The following is an 8509-nucleotide window of genomic DNA, read 5'->3' on the forward strand; positions in this document are numbered from 1 at the left end:
AACATGTAAGTTTATTTTGTGTGTTTAACTGATTAGAGGTATGAGAGCTTAGAAACCTGCCAGCTAAGTAAGCTCCCTTTTTGTTTATTCTAAAAAGCTCACCATGTACTCATGCCTAAGAAGATTTCAGTTTACATATGCAGAGGAAATATCTCACAAAAATGCTTCACTGTGCTATTTTTTATTGGTTTCTTTCCTTTACCTTGACTAGTATTTATTTATCTTCCAGAAAGCAAGCACTTAAATATTCTATTGATTGCCTCTCCTCCCCCCACCCAAAGTCTCATCTTTTATTCATAGGTTGGTCCCATATTAAGATATTACATTTTTTTTAAAAAAATCCAAGATGCCCTTGAGTTTCAGTCCAAAATCCCTTATTTTCCCCTTAAAGGCTAATTCACAGAGGGAAAAAATCAGTTGATTCCCTAAAAGCCTGTACAAGGCCATGATAAATTGGCTTTCATAACCATCCACCATTCTGAAGTTAAATGTATTTCTCTTTCCCTCTGGTTGATTGAACTCTAAAACTAACACTCAATGGAAAAGATCACTTAAGTGCATCTTTTTGTCTCCCTATCTTGGAGCAGTTTAAGATTTTCTGAGAACCCAGTTAGTGGAGTAATTTTTTCCAGGAGCCTGTCAGGTGAACATTATGCCTAAGCTTTGAAGGATTTGTTCACCAGAGATCAAATTCCTAGACAACTGATTCCTTTAAAATGCTACATTGTATATGCAACACACTTCAAATATATTACTGGGCACTTTACTATTTACATTCAGTGAAATTATCATTTATCACATACTCTTTCAACTTTTAGTTAAAGGCTGCAACAGATTAAACCTCTATTCATGTGCATAGAATCTAGCCTCAAATATTTCCAAACTATGCCTGAAGCAAACCATCAAACAATCATTTCCTGGAATGACTAGGGGCACAAGAAAAGAGCAAGTCATAGAGATTCTAGACCAGTATGTTTAAATTTATATTAAAGCCAAAAATATTTTAATATCAATATGCAATTTCAGTGGTAATGAGTGAAATTTCTTTTTAAGAGTAATATGATCAAACATCTAGAACCCAGACTCTTGTAGCTCTTATTATTCCTTTTTTATTTATTATGTATCAGCAAAGGTTGGAAGACCCCCAGGTAAATGTTACAGTAATCAGTTATAGAAGTGACAGCTTCGTTTATTAATATCTCCATGATCAAAGGCCTTAATCTGGTGTTATAAAGTAGCCTTTGTGATATATCAAAATGCCAATCAAATTAAAATTCTGAAGACCTTAGTACACACAGGGCCAGACTCATCCCTGTTTTAACTCCATTGAAGTATTTTCCCCCCAGTGTTTTTGTACTCAGATGCTATATTAACAAAATTAAGTGCCAAGTAAGATGTCCAACAGGTGTCTAGGACCAGTCAATAAAATTTACCACCTTCTAAGATTTGGCTTCATAATTCTTTGTTATCTCAATGTGAATATCATCAAAACTATACATCAAGACTGCAATAGGTTTTCTGATGTAGATAGGAACTATTATTCCAGTAATTAAAGTTGCTTAACAGAGAAATGTGTAGCAGGGTCTGAATGAGCTCTCCACTGACATCTAATGATGAGATGGGGAAGAGGAGTTCAGGAGCTGACCTTGTTTGCATGGGCACATCCACCCTGCCTAGGTGCTCAGTATCATGTGGCTGCATCGCCCAAATGATCACTTTTGGCTGGTGTTGGATCACAGGTTACTTTCCGGTTGGGGTACTAAAAAGTTGTTATCCTTGTTGCATGAATCAAGGGCAGCAGAACTGTGCTTGGCATACCCTGATTGAGTGACTCACCCTCAACTAAACTGCACTAGCTAGGCAAGGGACATGGGCGCCAACGCCCAGTGGAGTTGAGAGAGGGTGGAGATAGGTACTCTATTCATGGGGGTATGGGCCTTGCTGAAGGATCCCAGGCACCATTTGATCTTCTCTTTTCTGTGTAATAAAAGAGCTGATTAAGACTCAGTTGAGAGTCTTGTTGCAGACCAACAGAGCTGAAATCACTGCTAACCAGGTCTAAGCATTAGACCTGCTTTGGGGTAGTATCTCAGATGCAAGAAACTGCCCAATCTGCACTAGCAGTGAAGCTCCCTCTTCTAATAGCTGAAATCACTAAAAGCTGCATTAAGTGGTGGGACCTCAAGACAGCTCAGAGTAGCTGGCACAGCAGCTAGCAGGGCAGCCTGTCAATTGCCATTCTGAGCTCCTGGAGAGCAGAATGAGCAAGGTGCCTTCCTCTTCCTCCTCCCTGCTGGGTGGAAGATGAACTCTGCGGATGCACCTCTGAACTCTGGGTCTTCATGGACTAAAGACAATAATCGTGAGTGGGGTGCGGTGAACGGAGGGGAAAGTTAAAGGAACTTTTGGTTGCTGGACTTAAGAATCTGAGGCAAAAAGACGCTGCCCAATATGCTTATGAATCCTGTTTGTGACATTTTCCCAAGTTAATACCAGATTATTTTCCTCCTTTTCTCTTAAAAGTTTCTTTTTTACTCTCAGGCCTGGTCTACACTGCCGCTGGTCATCGACGGGAGATACACAAGCTGCTTACTTATGTTGCCGTACCACGGCATCTCCACTATGCTGCATCAATGGAAGATGCCCTCTGGTTGACACAGCCTTAGTCTTTTCGGGGGAGGGTGGATTTATTGCGTCGACCAGAGAGCACTTCCGGGATTGATTAAGCGAGTCTCCACAGCCTGGTCAATCGATCCCGCTGCATCAGCCCCGGCGGTGTAGATCTACCCTCAGACTCTGTGCTTGTGGGCAGGGAAGCATTGCCTCTAGAGGCACCCAATGGGTGGTCTGTCATTGTCCCAGGTTACTGGGTGGGGGCTTGTGCTGGTTTTGTGTTGTATTGTTAAAAAGGAACCCCTAGATACTGAACCTGGCCTTTTTTCTGCCATCTCCAACTGGTAGAAGAATTACAGATGGAAGGAATTCATAGTTATTTAGCCTCATACAATATTCAGCTGTGTTCTGCTTACAATTTTAGATCAGCATATATAATATTTACTAGTTAATTTATTTTGCATTTCATTTGTAATATGAAGACATTTTTATTAACCCTTTTCCCAATCATTTACAATATCATTTAACAAAACTGAAAATAATCCCTTATTTTAAATTTTAAGCATTGTGTTTTTTAAAAGATTTTACCACTATGATGAGCATCAAATTTATTTTTAATGGTTACAGCAATTTGTAATAGATCATTTTTGCATATACCATGTTAAGAAATCTCTTGCTGACCAAAGCAATAATTCCTAGGAAGGAGTTAACCAAAGTGGGGATGGTATTTTGATTTTTGTTTTGGTTATCCCTTGGACTGGAATTGACGTCAATCTAGTTGCAGTAAAATATGGCCTTTCATTTCCAGAGTCTTGATCTGCAGGGATACCTGAGCTGAATAATATTAACACAGACTACAAAATAGCTGCTTCCTTGAATCAGATCTCACTCTAGAGAAACAAAATGATGGTTAGAATTATAAATGCTGAAAACAGCATGAGAGAAAATCCAATACTTTTATAGATATACACTACATATTTTTTCTTGCTGAGATTGCTATTTAAAGTAAAGAAGCAGGCTTTTGCTTCAGAAGCTGATTTTACATTTGCAGTCTCTGTACACACATAGTCTTAACCTATCAGACTGCTGGCTTACTTTAACCGTTGAATGATTTTTAACAAAAAAAATGGAATCATATGCTGGAATCTAGATTAACCCATCAACTATGAAAGATATCACAATAATCACCACCACTTTGAGGGCTGCTTCTACAAATTGTGCTTACTATCGAAAGTTAATCTGATTCACATATCAGGTCTGACCCTGTATTCCCAAAACCCATACTAAAGTATATGGGAATTTTTGCCTGTGTAGGGACTGCAGAATTGGGATGGTAATTTGTTATAAAAATAGCCATCTTACAGCCCACTCTGACAAACACTTATTTCTCTGAGACAATTCCCAGTAATGAGCACTGCTTTTGGGAATATTTGCAAGCTTAGGCCCTAAAGTGGTGATTTTTATAACAACAAATGCTCATCCCAATCTTGCAGCCTTTATATAAGCAAAATTTCCATTGACTTCAGTGAAACTGTTGGGCCTGATGTATGATTATGGTATTCTATGTGTAGCCCTAATTAAAAACATACCATGAGGTGTCCACCTTTATGCCACCTTTAAAGTTATCTATCATGTTTATGATAAAGTGGATAATGTAATATCAACAAATGCGTTCCAGTTCTGGGCAAGTGTACCTGCATATACCCCCCTCCATTGTTCATCAAGGACTTCCAGTTCCTCAGGCTTCTCAGGCTTCCAGTTCCTCAGCTATTACCCCTCTTGTGTGCAGACATGCATCTCACCTCCCTCCTGACCGGACTATTTCCAGGCTGCACAGTTTCCTGCCTACCCTGATAATTCCCCAGCAAGTCAGATTGTCTAAGCAATCCTGTTTTGCTCTCTCCTCAGAGGTTATAAACAGTGTAAGTGCCCACAGTTATAAAGTACCACATTGCTTTTCCTAATCAAGCACATTTATTCTTAAGATGAAAGCACTTCAGAGAAAATATATTAAAACAATAAAAAACATGTGATAATTAAGCTTACCAGAGATCATTTTAACTCCAGCAAGGGCTCTGGTAGGAATCATTTCTTAAAACTCCACCAAGAGGTTTTTCTATGGTTACAAGTTCATAATCACCTTTGATCAGAACAAGCACACCCATGAATAAGTCATCCTGTACTTTATACAGCTGGCATCTCTGATCTAGAGATTCTGGGAGCAGGTAATCAATAGACGATTGACCTATCCTCAGGGCGTAGCTTCAACAGGCTGGGATTTGCAAAATGGGGGGGTGGGGAGGGATATTTTCGCATTCACCTATCTCTAGTAATTTCCTAGGAAACCCACGTAACCAAAAGTTCATTGTTGTCTGGTGCATTGTTTAAAAGAGTTCCTTGAAGCTCCTAATGCTTCCTAGGGTTTACATTAAGTATGCTCCTCTCATCCCCCAAGACATTACATACAATTACACAATAATATATAAGCATTTACATTTTAATGGGATGACTTCCTAAAATACTTAAACTTAATTCAAAAAGGTTTGTTCAGGACATTGCAGGAAATTGACATATCTGTCACAAAAGATACCTATGTAAAGAGGTCCCAATCTGCTCCTACTGAAGTCAATGTGAGTTTTGTTATTGACCAAAGGGAGTTAGAAAGTCATATGCAGAAAGGTAGTAAATATGCTATATTAAAATACTTTTAAACTTGAGACAGTAACCCTTTAGTCAGCTGTAATTTTCATTAGCAACTGATAGCTTATTCAAAACCTTGAAAATCATGTGAGAAATGCAAAATCTGTAAGGGCCAGATTTTGCCATCTTTAGTCATGTGGAGAAGTTCCTTCTTCTGCGACTCATTCCGTTCTGATCAGGGGGACTTGTGACAGACTAGAGCACTACTCCAAGTGAGTAAGAAAAGGGACAGAATCTGGCTCTAAAACACCAAGCAGAGCCCGATTCTCTTCTCACTTACAGGGGAAGTTTCATTGACATCAGTGCAGTTACTCTGATGTACGTGTAAGTGAGTGGAGATTTAGGCTGAAGGCCTCATTATGCTGTATATTGAAAAGTTATCCAGATTCAAAATCACTGGTCAAACTGGTCAAATCTTTAATGAATTAAAAAAGCGCACATTTTTATGACTGAAAAATGAAACATTTACATTTTTTTAACAATATAATGATCCACAGGTACTACAGAACATATACTAAAATGAATGAGGTTGCAGTTATCACCTTTCTTCTGTCATAATTTTAAAGGGACACAGTCAATTTAAAAAAGAAGTAAAATTAATTTCTAGTAGTACAGCTGCTCCTGAGTCCCCCTGCTATCTGTTGTACTTTTTTAAAAAAATAGGAAAATGTGATTGTAAAAGTTTTTCTCTTTCCTGTTGCTGCTTTAAAGGCCCCACATAAACAACAGGAGGAAACCTATTAACCAACCAAGGATGCAATTCATCATAGCATACTTACAGCCCACTTCTGAGTGCTTAAGTGAGACTGAAGAGGTTAAAGAGCCTTGCTCTGCCACAGAGGTGAGTTTCAGCCTTTCCATATACATAAGGAAAGTGAAACTGCCTTGATACACAAAATGCTGCAATTGCACAAAGTAAACAAAGACATTCTCACCCCCTGCATTCTTTTTCCATGATAGTAATTCTTGGGAGTGACCAGTATACCAGCAGATAATATATTTTCAGTAAAAGGGTTTTACAGTTGTGTCCCTTTTAATTATGTAAAGACAATACAAATAAAAACTGAAAAATAAAAAACAATTGTTCTGGTATCTCTCCACTGAAAACTGGTCTCAGGAGTTATTGGGTACTCCTTGCTAAAATTCTCCCCCCTGTTTGGAGAATGGTTCACACATAATAGATGCTGGTCACATTGCTCAATGTATCACTGATGGTTGTAGTATAAGACCCTGATCAGAAAAGAAGAGAAATTAAAAGTTAGATAATTTCTTTGTTTCTGATGGAGTTTCCCCCCCTCCCTGGAAGAAGACATCATCTCTGCCAGGGATTACTTCTGTCTGGGACATGAAAAACATGACATGACATAAAAAACATGTTTTGCTTTAAGAATGGACCAGATTATACCAAATAGAGATTTAAAAAAAAATATTCCCAGGGCAAGATACAGTCAGAGTCCCCTAGAAGGTCTTCGCTCCCATTCATCATATCAAATCAGACAAGTTTAATATTATACTATAGTGTTACTTGGTATATTTTTTCAAAAACAATGTGCAAACATTTCAAGCAAATGGCAAGTTACATTGTCTTACTTGATTATGAATTTTGTTTAAATAGAAACCATGACAGATTCCCTCCCACTCCTCTCTGCAACACCATGCATTCCTGCTTTATTATCACAGGCTAAAAGGGAATTTTTATGGGAGTCTGTTACAGTATTAGTAGTATATCACTATCACTTATAAAATATATTCTAGAGTCCAAATTCATCCTTGATTTTCAGTGCGCTTGCATTACACAGTAATCTAGTCCTATAAATGACCATATTCAATAAATTAAGAAGAACTATAATTGTACTAAACTATGCACTATTTGAAATTCTATGGCCTGTGTTATGCAGGCGGTCAGAGTAGATGGCCTTCTAGCCTTAAAATCTATGACTCTATAATGAGAAAAGGGAAAAACTGAATAGCATAAAATATTGAGAGGAAGTTGGACCCAGAACATGATTACAATGACTAATTTATTAATTTTCTAAAGGCCCTTCTGTTTCCTTCAACTGCATGGCCCAAAGGAGAACCATGCCAGGGAAAAGCTGAGGTAGGGATTGAGGAAACAGAATGTGCTGTTTGGCAACCTCCCTCCTGCAATCATCAATATAATGATGGTAAGGTTTTCCTCTCAGAATATGATTTTAGTAGCTAATCCTAACAGTTCACTATACTCCCCATCAACAATGCAACTTTACGGAATCTGTTAAATCTATATATTGCTGTTGTGAAGAAGCAAGTTCTGACAAAATTGAGTCAGAAATTGCTTACCTGTTCATGTCCCTGGTCCTGTGGAGAGCAATTTCTAATGAATAATTTCAGAATCTCACCCACCTATTAGAAATTGGCTAGAGATTGGTACTGCCAGAACTAGAAAGTAACCCTCATTGCAGCTTGATTCTCACCCTGAACTAGATTGTAATTACACAAACCCATTACTACAAATCTTGACCAAAAAATGCATCTGTTAATGTCAAGTGAACCCAAAGGAAAGAAAGAGCATGTTGATCGAAAAACCCTTCAAATACACAGATGATAAAATATGACTATCAGACTTTAGTGGTTGGACCTAGTAAATGTATGCATAGGCTCTGCTTTAATTTGTGTCAGAAACCACTCAAATATATAAATAAATGAATAAATTGACAGCACATAAAAACTAAGCTGCAACCACTGGGCTAAATCCTAAAGTCCTTATATACTGTTTACTCAGTCCTTACTTAAGAGGAGTTTTGCCTGAGTAAGGACTGAGAGTTAAATTTACCCCTGTACAGAGGGCCTCCTTTAAGTGTAGGCAATCAGGGTGGTTGCCCTGGGCACCAACCTCTGAGGGTGCCAAATCAGCTTTGGCTGGTCTGTTCCAATCTGCTTTTTTTCCTTCTTTTTCTCTATCAGTCCAATGATGGTTGGAGGACACCAAAAACGGTTTCTGCCCTGGGCAGAAAAACCCTGTGCCTGCTTGTACAGAGGGTCAGCACGAGGCCTATGAGCCACTAACGGGCAGATTTTAAAAAGTATTTAGGGGCCTAAAGATGCAATTAAGTGCCCAGTGGGGTTTCAATGGGAGGCAGGAACCTAGGTGCTTTTGAAAATCCCACTACGTACCTATTTGTGTCTTTAGGTACTTTCATAGCTTTAAAAATCTGGT

This window comes from Emydura macquarii, unplaced genomic scaffold (genome assembly GCF_026122565.2).
Source record: "Emydura macquarii macquarii isolate MOO-44397 ecotype Brisbane River unplaced genomic scaffold, CSIRO-AGI_Emac_v2 contig_1146, whole genome shotgun sequence".
Classification (NCBI taxonomy): Eukaryota; Metazoa; Chordata; order Testudines; family Chelidae; genus Emydura; species Emydura macquarii.